Raw genomic sequence first — 11669 nt, forward strand, 5'->3', positions numbered from 1 at the left:
CCTATGCAAGGCGACCATCACATCGTGCGTAAGTGTGCCTAAACACCACCTAGGCATCACCTTTTCCAACAGAGCATAATTAAGACACAGCAAGAACCCGTGCATTACAAAGCTTAGTGCTAAATCACCACCCAAGTCAGAACGTAAATCTTGTGATAGCTTGATCCAACTTATTGTTGCCCTTTGTCATCATTTCGTGTTGGTTCATTTACTTCAACATTTACCAAGACCATTACAAGACTATAGAGAAGAACATAACCTCCAAAGGTTAGACGTATTCTTTTTATCAAAAAAATAACATGATTACGATAGAGACAAATATGCCAACACAAAGCGCTAACACCAGCCGGGATCTCTTCTAACCAATTTTTTGAACATATTAGAAACATAAGTTGGGTAATTCAATTTAAAAGGCAATCTAACGGGTAACCAATTAATTTGAGTGAAACTACAATCGTGAAAATATGTTGAATGGTCTCTCCTATCTGCAAAATGAACAAAACTTATTCTCTATCTAGTTTTCCCGGCTAAGTTGTGTTTATTAAGAACAATTCTTCGAAAGAGGTACCATGGGAAAATCTTAACGTTGGATAGGTGTACGGAGTTTTCAAATATGCCAAGGGTGATTAGTGCCTTGTACATCACGCAAGTCGTGAAAGTCCTAAATCGATGAATATCCCATTTAAAGACATGTTTATCATCATTTAGTTGAATTAATGCTAGAGCATCGCACAACGAATTCCACAGTGTTATTTCTGAAACAACATTAGGATGGGGAAATTCAAGTTTATAACGCCCATCACCCAACACCTCTCCAATAAGTACTTGCTTATGTCGGGTAACATGTAAAAGGCGTGGAAACTAAAATAATAATTAACTGGTTCCCAAACCATTTGCCCTCCCAAAAGTAGGTATCCTCCCCCACTTTGAACCCGAGACAAGTCGTGATGATCAAATAAGGATTTTACCTTCACAAGACATATTCAAACAGGAGAATCATTGACATTCGAGGACACCACCAATTAATGTTTGCCACATAAATATTTGTTTGGATTAATTCTTGTCACACATCCTTCCTTTTGAGTGGTGTAAATATCCTTTTTATCTAAAATACATTGATCTCAGTACTGATATATTAAACACGAAGCCCCTTTGTTATATCGGGCTGCAAAGAATATCCATTCAAATAAACCGTATTTTCCGTTTTATGTCATCACTTTGCCAAAAATATCTAGACCTAAAGAAATTTTCTTCTATTCGACCTCCAACTAGTACCTTTAAAAAGGGTAAGATAAAACATAGACACATTAAGCTACTATGTGAGTTAAGTTGAACCACTTGACCTAGTGGCATATTAGTTTAATTAGCCAAGCTAATATGCCATCAATCACCAAATGCATTGTCATCAATCACCAAAACACCTTAGGGATAAATATGCCCTTACAATCCCCCCCTTTCTGGTATTTTGGTGATTGATGACAATGCATTTGCGGACTAATCGTGTGCCTCGAGTATTTCAGATATTTCATTACTAGGCACAAGACGGTTAGGAGCCCCTCGAAGATTATTGAAGACGACGTTTTTTTATGTTCCTTTTTCGGTGGATTTGAGTCGTGGGAAAGCCGTACTATTAAGAGAGGGTCCGCTTTGAAAAGGTTTGGGTGAAATCGTCATGTACACGTTTACTCCTCTTTGCACCGCCTTTCCCTTAGCACTTTAGAGCATCCTCTGTTTCTTCGTGTTTGTGCAAAAAGAAGAATTCCTGTTGCTGTTCTGGGACTTGCGGTAGTACTGCTCTTCGAAGCGGTAGTACCGCAGGTGGTCATGGTAGTACCGCTCCTTGGGAGTCGTAGTGCCGTGAGTCCTGGTCCGGCACAACACCATAAGCGGAAGTAGGGGCGGATGTAATTTTTTACATCCGCTCCCTGCGCGGTAGTACCGCGTGCCTTGAGCGGTAGTACCGTGTCGGATTTTTGCACTGTTTGAAAATCAGCGGAAGTTGCCACGGACGTTTCTTTATTTGTCCGCGCGCTTCCCAGGCTGGTCCAATCCTGCCTTGTGGTAGTACCACAAGAGGGTGCGGTAGTACCGCGCGAGCGGCAGTACCGCCCCATCTTCGTTGCTACAGGCCTGGGCTAGCTCCTGTCGTGGCCACGGTAGTACCGCGGCTCGCTGCGGTAGTACCGTGAGCCCTTGCAGTAGTACTGCTTGGTTGGTGCGGTAGTACCGCAGGTCGTGGGCTGGTTAGGTGGATAACGGTTGGATTTGTCTCTCCGCTATATAAGGGGTGTCTTCTTCTCCGAGTTGACCACCTCTTCCAACCCTAAGCTCCATTGTTGCTCCAAGCTCTATTTTCGCCTGATATCTCTCCCTAGCCAATCGAACTTGTTGATTTTCTAGGGATTGGTTGAGAAGGCCTCGATCTACACTTCCACCAAGAGAAATTCGATTCCCCCATTAATCCCTTGCGGATCTTGTTTCTCTTGGGTTTTTGAGCATCCTAGACGGTTGAGGTCACCACGGAGCCATATTCCATTGTGGTGAAGCTTCGTGGTGTTGTTGGGAGCCTCCGATTAAGTTGTGGAGTTTGCCCCAACCATGTTTGTAAAGGTCCGGTCGGCGCCTCCAAGGGCATCAATAGTGGAATCATGACATCTCACATTGTGTGAGGGCGTGAGGAGAATACGGTGGCCCTAGTGGCTTCTTGAGGAGCATTGTGCCTCCACACCGCTCCAACGGAGACGTACTTCCCCTCAAAAGGAAGGAACTTCGGTAACACATCCTCGTCTTCACCGGCTCCACTCTTGGTTATCTCGAACCTTTACTTGTGCAAGCTTATTTGTGTTATTTCCCTTGCTTGCTTGTGTGCTTGTTGTTGTTGCATCATATAGGTTGTTCACCTAGTTGCACATCTACACAACCTACTTTGATGCAAACTTTAATTTGGTAAATAAAAGCTAAAAATTGTTAGTTACCTATTCACCCTCCTCTAGTCAACTATATCGATCCTTTCAATTGGTATCAGAGCCTCGTCTCTTTACTAAGGACTTTGCCATCCGAAGAGTATGGTTGACACCGTAGACGGTGTGGAGGAGCACTCCGGTGTGAATCTGATCTCGTCTATGGGCGATGGGGGAACCATGGTCTCTCGTGAGGAATTCAATGTGGCTTTGGAAACATTGAAAACCTCCATGACGACCGACGTTGAAAGCATGTTTAATAAATTCATAGAAGGGCTTAAACTATCCACCGCGCCGTTGAAAGTGAGTGATCCCACTAACAAGGTGACGGATGCTAACTCCAACAAGGAGGAAGCTATGAGTGAAAAGGCTCCTTCTTCTAGTGGTAAAAATGGCACCGGCATCTTTGCCCATGTGGAACCTCCACTTGTTTATGGTGGACCGATTCCTTCCACTCATTTGAATCATGCCGGTCCTCCCCCTAAGATTGTGAAAAATGAGGACTTTGATTCTTGGGTCTATCGTTTCAAGCGTCATTTAAATCATGTGAATACTAATCTTTGGAGAATCATTGAAGAAGGTTTCTATCCGCATGACTGAAGCAACTTCACTCCTAGAGAGCTGCGGATAATCAATTCAATGAGAACGCTCTCTTCATCATCCAAGATGCAATTCCACCCGAAGATCTTCCTCACCTCCGGCCCTTCGCCATGGCCAAAGATGCATGGCACCAAGTTGTTTCCCTCTACAGGGGAAGCGCAAGCATTCAACGCTCCAACTATGAAGTGGTGCAAGATGAAGCCGATGAGTTTGCAATGAAAGAAGATGAAGAACCTCGTGATCTTTATCGGAGAGTAACCAAACTCGTGTTCTCACTCTGAGATCATGGGAGCAAGGATACGGATGGCAATTGGATCAAGCGCAAATTCCTCAAGGCAATGATGCCTTACCACAGGGCCATGTCCTCCGTCATTCGTCAAAGGCCGGACTTCCACACCTTGTCCTCAAGTGAAGCGTTGGATGAGTTTGTGGCTATGAGCATCTTGGACAAAACCGCCGACAATGTGATGCTACATTCTCAAAGAGCAAAGAAGCCCAACCTTGCATTAAAAGCCAAGGTTAGGGTGGAAGAAGAGGACGAAGAGGAATAAGAGGAGAGCAACCCCGAAGATACAAAGTATGCCTATCATGAACACATGGCTCTTGCTTCAAGGCAATTTTGGAGCAAGAAGAACTCAAGGCCCAACTTCAACAAGAACAACTCAAGTGGCGCGAAGGTCAAGCAACGTATGAGGACTTGCTATGATTGTGGAAATGTGAGTCATTTCGTTGCGGAATGACCTTATGAGAAGAGCGAAGACAATGGTGGCAAGCTCATCCAAAAGGACAAAGCCAAGTCTTTCCCCAACAAGAGCAACTTCACCAAGAAGACTCCTCCCAAGGCGTTGGTGGTACAAGAAGAGTACAATGAGGGTGATGATGATGATGGAGATGGTGAGTCGGTTGACATGGCCTCCGTTGCCATTGCGATAACTCCACGAGTGTCACTCTTTGACTCACCCAATGAGAACATCACCGCCAAGTGCCTCATGGCTAAAGCCACCAACAAGGTGTTTACTTTTGGTGGGGATCATGGTTGCTCGAGAGTGGAGCTACTAATCATATGACCGGAAGCAAGGACTTGGTGGTGGACGTGCAAAAGATTCCATCCATGCCCACCAACGTCGAGTGGGTTGACGCCTCGTCCTCTAAGGTATTAGGACTCGGCAAGGTTTTCATTTCTCATGATCTTACGATCGAGAAGGTCATGCTTGTTGAGTCCCTTGCATACAATTTACTTTTCGTTCGTCAACTAGCACTCATGGGTTTTGCCACCTTCTTTGATGTTGATACCGTGGCCCTCTTGTGGAGCAAGACTCTTAAAGTAGTCTTTGTTGGGCATGTCGAAAACGGTCTCTATGTGATTAACTTTTCGGAGCGACTCACTAAGACCGTGGCATGCCTAATGGCTAAAGTTGACGTGGGATGGCTTTGGCATCGCCGTTTAGCCCATGTCAATATGAGATCTTTGCAAAGTATTCTCAAGGGGGACCATGTCCATGGACTAACAGATGTTAGTTTTGCCAAAGATTGTGCTTGCAGTGCTTGTATCGAAGGAAATCTACATGAAAAGGCTCACCCTCCCACGACTATCATTTACTCGAAGAGGCCTTTGGAGCTCCTTCACATGGATCTCTTTGGGCCTCCATCTTTTGATAGTCTTGGGGGTAGGAAGTATTGCTTGGTCATTGTGGATGATTATTCAAGATACACTTGGGTATATTTCTTCAAGAGGAAGAGTGAGATCCAACAAACCGTCATTGACTTTGCAAATGAAGCTCAACGTCAACACAATGCAAAGATCTTGACAATAAGAAGTGACAACAGCATCGAGTTCAAGAACTACACCTTGGATGAGTTTCTTAGTGATGAGGGGATCAAGCATCAATATTCCGCACCTTACACCCCTCAACAAAATGGTGTAGCAGAGAGGAAGAACCGGATGTTGATGGATGCGGCAAGGACCATGATGGTGGAGTTCAAGTCTCCATACAACTTTTGGGCCGAAGCCATCAACACCGCGTGTCATGCATCCAATCGGCTCTACCTCCGCAAAGGCTTGAACAAGACTCCATATGAGATACTCATCGGTAACAAGCCCAACCTCAAGTACTTCCGGGTGTTCGGGTGTAAGTGTTTCATTCTCAAGAAAGGTGTTCGTTTGTCTAAATTTGAGGCTAGAGCTCATGAGGGCATATTTGTCGGTTATGCTACAAACTCCCATGCTTACCGTGTCCTCAATAAGTCCACAGGCCTTATTGAGAAGACATGTAATGTGGAGTTTGATGAGAATAACGGCTCCCAAGTGGAGCAAAGTGGCACTTGTGATGTAGGTGATGAAATTCCTCCCCAAGCCATAAGAAGAATGGGTGTTTGTTTTATCCTACCCATTGAGGATACCCTTGTGGCTGAAGGAGAAGGACAATGTTCCACTCACGTGGAGCCATCACCAACTCAAGGCCCACACGCTTCCGAAGAACAAAGTGAAGGCCCTCAACCTCGTGAACAAGACCAAGGGCAAGATCAAACTCAAGATGGTGTTGAAGCGCCAAGCGATGCCCAAGGTCAAGTTCTATCATCCAAGCAAGTTCAAGATCAAGAGCAAGCTCAAGATCAAGAACGAGCTCAAGACGACGCTCAAGATGATCAAGATCAAGTGACCGCTCCTCAACTCTCTCCACAGGAGGAATTAGAGCGTCGTGCCGCCAAGATCGCATCCAAGCTATCCACCAAAGATCATCTCATGACAAATGTGCTTGGAATCTTAAGAAAGGGGGTAAGCACTCGTAGACAATTAGCAAACTATTATGAACATCAAGCGTTTGTCTCTAGTGTTGAACCCCAAAAGGTCTATGAGGCACTCGAAGATCCGGATTGGCTCAATGCCATGCATAAAGAACTCAACAACTTCGAGCAAAACAAGGTGTGGAGATTGGTGCCAAGGCCAATGGGGAACCATAATGTCATTGGAACCAAGTGGATATTCAAGAACAAGCAATATGCTCATGGGATTATCATTCGCAACAAGGCTCGTTTGGTAGCACAAGGCTACTCCCAAGTCGAGGGTATCGACTACGGTGAAACCTTTGCTCCCATTGCTCGCCTTGAATCCATTCGCATGTTGATTGCATATGCTTCTCATCATAACTTTAAGTTACAACAAATGGATGTGAAGAGTGCTTTTCTTAATGTTCCTATAATGAGTTGGTATATGTCAAGCAACCCCTCGGGTTCGAGGATCCCTACTTTCCCGATCATGTGTATCAACTCGATAAGGCACTCTATGGCCTTAAGCAAGCCCCACGTGTGTGGTATGACCACCTTATCGAGTTGTTGCAAGATCGTGGTTTTGAAATTGGGAAAATCGACCCCACTCTTTTTACTAAGAAGGTCAAAGGGGAGTTGTTTGTGTGCCAACTATATGTTGATGATATTATCTTTGGTTCCCCTAACAAAGCTTTCAATGAGGAATTTGCCGCGCTCATGACCTTCAAGTTCAAGATGTCCATGATGGGAGAGTTGAAGTTCTTTCTCGGGTTCGAAGTCAAGCAACGAAGAGAAGGAACCTTCATCAACCAAGCCAAATAAAAAAGGGTAACCTGGTGCATGTAGCTCCTGCTTGCGCAGGGTCCAGGGAAGGGTCCGACCACTTTGGGTCTATAGTACGCAGCCTTTCCCTACATTTCTGTAAGAGGCTGTTTCCAGGACTTGAAATCAACCAAGCCAAATACACTCAAGAAATGCTCAAGAGATTCAAGCTAAGTGATGTCAAGCTGGCGTCCACTCCTATGCCCGTCAAATGCCAACTTGACATAGATCCCAATGGTAAAGCGGTGGATCAAAAGGTATATCGCTCCATGATTGGCTCCTTTCTTTACCTTTGTGCATCTAGACCAGATATCATGTTGAGTGTGAGAATTTGTGCAAGGTTTCAAGCGAATCTTTTGATATTTGGCTCATACCCCAAACTTTGGCTTATGGTACCCAAGGGGAGCAAACTTCAAGCTTGTAGGTTATTCAGACTCGGATTGGGCGGGAGACAAAGTGGATAGGAAATCCACTTCCAGAGGGTGCCAATTTCTTGGTTGCTATTTGGTGAGTTGGTCTTCCAAGAAGCAAAGTTGTGTGTCTCTCTCATCCACGGAAGCGGAGTATGTGGATGCCGGTAGTTGTTGTGCACAACTTCTATGGATGAGGCAAACTTTAAAGGATTACGGTGTCATTTGTGAAAAAGTGCCTCTTTGGTGTGACAATGAAAGTGCCATCAAGATCTCTCTCAACCCGGTGCAACACTTCATGACGAAGCATATTGAGATTCGGTATCACTTCATCCGGGATCATATTAGGCGAGGGGAGATCAAGCTCAACTATGTCAACACTCTTGATAACCTTGCAGATATCTTCACGAAGCCCTTGGATGAAGCAAGATTTCGCGAGTCAAGGCATGAGCTAAATATCATTGATTCGAGCAATGTTGCTTGAACCCATGCACATCCCACCATACTCAACTTGGTATCTTGTTTAGGTGTAGGCATGGACATAGGGGTGTTGGAAATATGCCCTAGAGGCAATAATAAATTAGTTATTATTGTATTTCATTGTTCATGATAATCGTTTATTATACATGCTAGAATTGTATTGATAGGAAACTCAGATATATGTGTGGATACATAGACAACACCATGTCCCTAGTAAGCCTCTAGTTGACTAGCTCGTTGATCAATAGATGGTTACGGTTTCCTGACCATGGACATTGGATGTCGTTGATAACGGGATCACATCATTAGGAGAATGATGTGATGGACAAGACCCAATCCTAAGCCTAGCACAAGATCGTGTAGTTCGTATGCTAAAGCTTTTCTAATGTCAAGTATATTTTCCTTAGACCATGAGATTGTGCAACTCCCGGATACCGTAGGAGTGCTTTGGGTGTGCCAAACATCACAACGTAACTGGGTGGCTATAAAGGTGCACTACGGGTATCTTCGAAAGTGTCTGTTGGGTTGGCACGAATCGAGACTGGGATTTGTCACTCCGTGTAATGGAGAGGTATCTCTGGGCCCACTCGGTAGGACATCATCATAATGTGCACAATGTGACCAAGGAGTTGATCATGGGATGATGTGTTACGGAACGAGTAAAGAGACTTGCCGGTAACGAGATTGAACAAGGTATCGGGATACCGACGATCGAATCTCAGGAAAGTATCGTACCGATAGACAAAGGGAATTGTATACGGGATTGATTGAATCCTTGACATCGTGGTTCATCCGATGAGATCATCATGGAGCATGTGGGAACCAACATGGGTATCCAGATCCCGCTGTTGGTTATTGACCGGAGAGTTGTCTCGGCCATGTCTGCATGACTCCCGAACCCGTAGGGTCTACACACTTAAGGTTTGATGACGCTAGGGTTATAGGGAAAGTATGTACGCGGTTACCGAATGTTGTTCGGAGTCCTGGATGAGATCGCGGACATCAAGAGGAGTTCCATAATGGTCCGGAGGTAAAGATTGATATATAGGAAGTATGGTTTTGGCCACCGGAAGTGTTCCGGGCATCACCGGTAGTGTACCGGGACCACCGGAGGGGTCCGGGGGTCCACCGGGAGGGGCCACGGGCCCCGGAGGCATACATGGGCCAAGTGTGAGAAGGGACCAGCCCCTAGGTTGGCTGGGGCGCCTCCCCACCAAGGCCCATGCGCCTAGAGAGAAGAGGGGGCAAACCCTAAGGGCAGATGGGCCCTAAGGCCCATGCCTGGTGCGCCTCCCTCTCCCCCCCCCACTTGGCCGCCACCCCAGATGGGGATTGGGGCTGCCGCCACCCATAGGGTGGAAACCCTAGGTGGGGGCGCAGCCCTCCCTCTCCCCCTATATATAGTGGAGGCAAAGGGGCAGCCCAACACACGAAGTTCTTCCCCTGTTGGCGCAGCCCTACCCCTCTCCCTCCTCGTCTCTCGTAGTGCTTGGCGAAACCCTGCTGGAGTCCCACGCTCCTCCACCACCACCACGCCGTCATGCTGCTGCTGGACGGAGTCTTCCCCAACCTCTCCTTCTCCCCTTGCTGGATCAAGGTGTAGGAGACGTCACCGGGCTGCACGTGTGTTGAGCGCGGAGGCGCCGTGGTTCGGCGCTTAGATCGGAATCAACCGCGATCTGAATTGCTACGAGTACGACTCCTTCATCTGCGTTCTTGCAACGCTTCCGCTTAGCGATCTACAAGGGTATGTAGATGCACTCCCTTTCCCCTCGTTGCTAGATTACTCCATAGATTGATCTTGGTGATGGATAGAAAATTTTAAATTTATGCTACGATCCCCAACAAGGGGGAGTGTTGTTCTCTCAATGAACTCTCCCTCCCCCCATTATGCATAAATTAATCAACTCTTTCACATTAGCCATTTTTGATGGTACTTGTGCTTCAAAGACGAGTTTTGGTCATGGTCCCAAGGATAATTCTCCGCGGTGCCATACCAATGGACTCAAACATAGGTGGCTTCGGCCACCGCCCTCTCTTTAGAGAGGTTGTGTTGAGTGTCTTAGTCCTTCTCGTCTCTTGTCTTTCATTCATCGTGTCGTTCTTGGTTGAGTTGTCTTGTGTTTCAGCCTTTTGGTGTGTCCGTTCGCTTGAAGGTTGCAAAGGCTTCATTTTTCTTTTGTTGAAACTTGCATCTTCTTGAGCACACGGTACTACCGCGGCCTGCCACGGTACTACCTCGTGAGGAGCGCATGGTACTTCCGCACCCAGCGCGACAGTAATTTTTTACTGCCGCCTGGGGGAGCAGTACTACCATCCCTGGTGCGGTACTTCCCGTCCCTGATGTGAGCGACTGACTACTCCGCTTGAGCCACCACTTGTGTTGTAGGTGTCCTCTCTGCCTTTTTGGTGTCTCGATGCCAAAGGGGGAGAGAGTGTAGGGATTTGCCGTGTCGTGTCATGTTTGCTTCGCTTGTGTTTGGTCTGTGAAACCTTGTTTGCTTTGGTTTGGTTTGAGTTTATTTGAGCTTGTGAGACTTATCTATCATATGGTGTAAGACATATGCACTCTATCTATCGCACCTTCCTGAGCTTATGATATATTGTGCTACTTAGTTTATGCTCTTATTTGAAGGAAATATGCCCTAGAGGCAATAATAAAGTTATTATTTATTTCCTTATAATCATGATAAATGTTTATTATTCATGCTAGAATTGTATTAACCGGAAACATAATACATGTGTGAATACATAGACAAACTTAGTGTCATTAGTATGCCTCTATTTGACTAGCTCGTTAATCAAAGATGGTTATGTTTCCTAACCATGAACAAAGTGTTGTTACTTGATTAACGAGGTCACATCATTAGTTGAATGATCTGATTGACATGACCCATTCCATTAGCTTAGCACCCGATCGTTTAGTATGTTGCTATTGCTTTCTTCATGACTTATACATGTTCCTATGACTATGAGATTATGCAACTCCCGTTTACCGGAGGAACACTTTGGATGCTACCAAACGTCACAACGTAACTGGGTGATTATAAAGGAGCATTACAGGTGTCTCCAAAGGTAGATGTTGGGTTGGCGTATTTCGAGATTAGGATTTGTCACTCCGATTGTCGGAGAGGTATCTCTGGGCCCTCTCGGTAATGCACATCACTTAAGCCTTGCAAGCATTGCAACTAAATGAGTTAGTTGCGGGATGATGTATTACAGAACGAGTAAAGAGACTTGCCGGTAACGAGATTGAACTAGGTATTGGAATACCGACGATCGAATCTCGGGCAAGTAACATACCGATGATAAAGGGAACAATGTATGTTGTTATGCGGTCTGACCGATAAAGATCTTCGTAGAATATGTAGGAGCCAATATGGGCATCCAGGTCCCGCTATTGGTTATTGACCGGAGACGTGTCTCGGTCATGTCTACATTGTTCTCGAACCCATAGGGCCCGCACGCTTAAGGTTACGATGACAGTTATATTATGAGTTTATGCATTTTGATGTACCGAAGGTTGTTCGGAGTCCCGGATATGATCACGGACATGACGAGGAGTCTCGAAATGGTCGAGACATAAAGATTGATATATTGGAAGCCTATGTTTGGATATCGGAAGTGTTCC

This window comes from Triticum dicoccoides, chromosome 2A (assembly GCF_002162155.2).
Source record: "Triticum dicoccoides isolate Atlit2015 ecotype Zavitan chromosome 2A, WEW_v2.0, whole genome shotgun sequence".
Lineage (NCBI taxonomy): Eukaryota > Viridiplantae > Streptophyta > Magnoliopsida > Poales > Poaceae > Triticum > Triticum dicoccoides.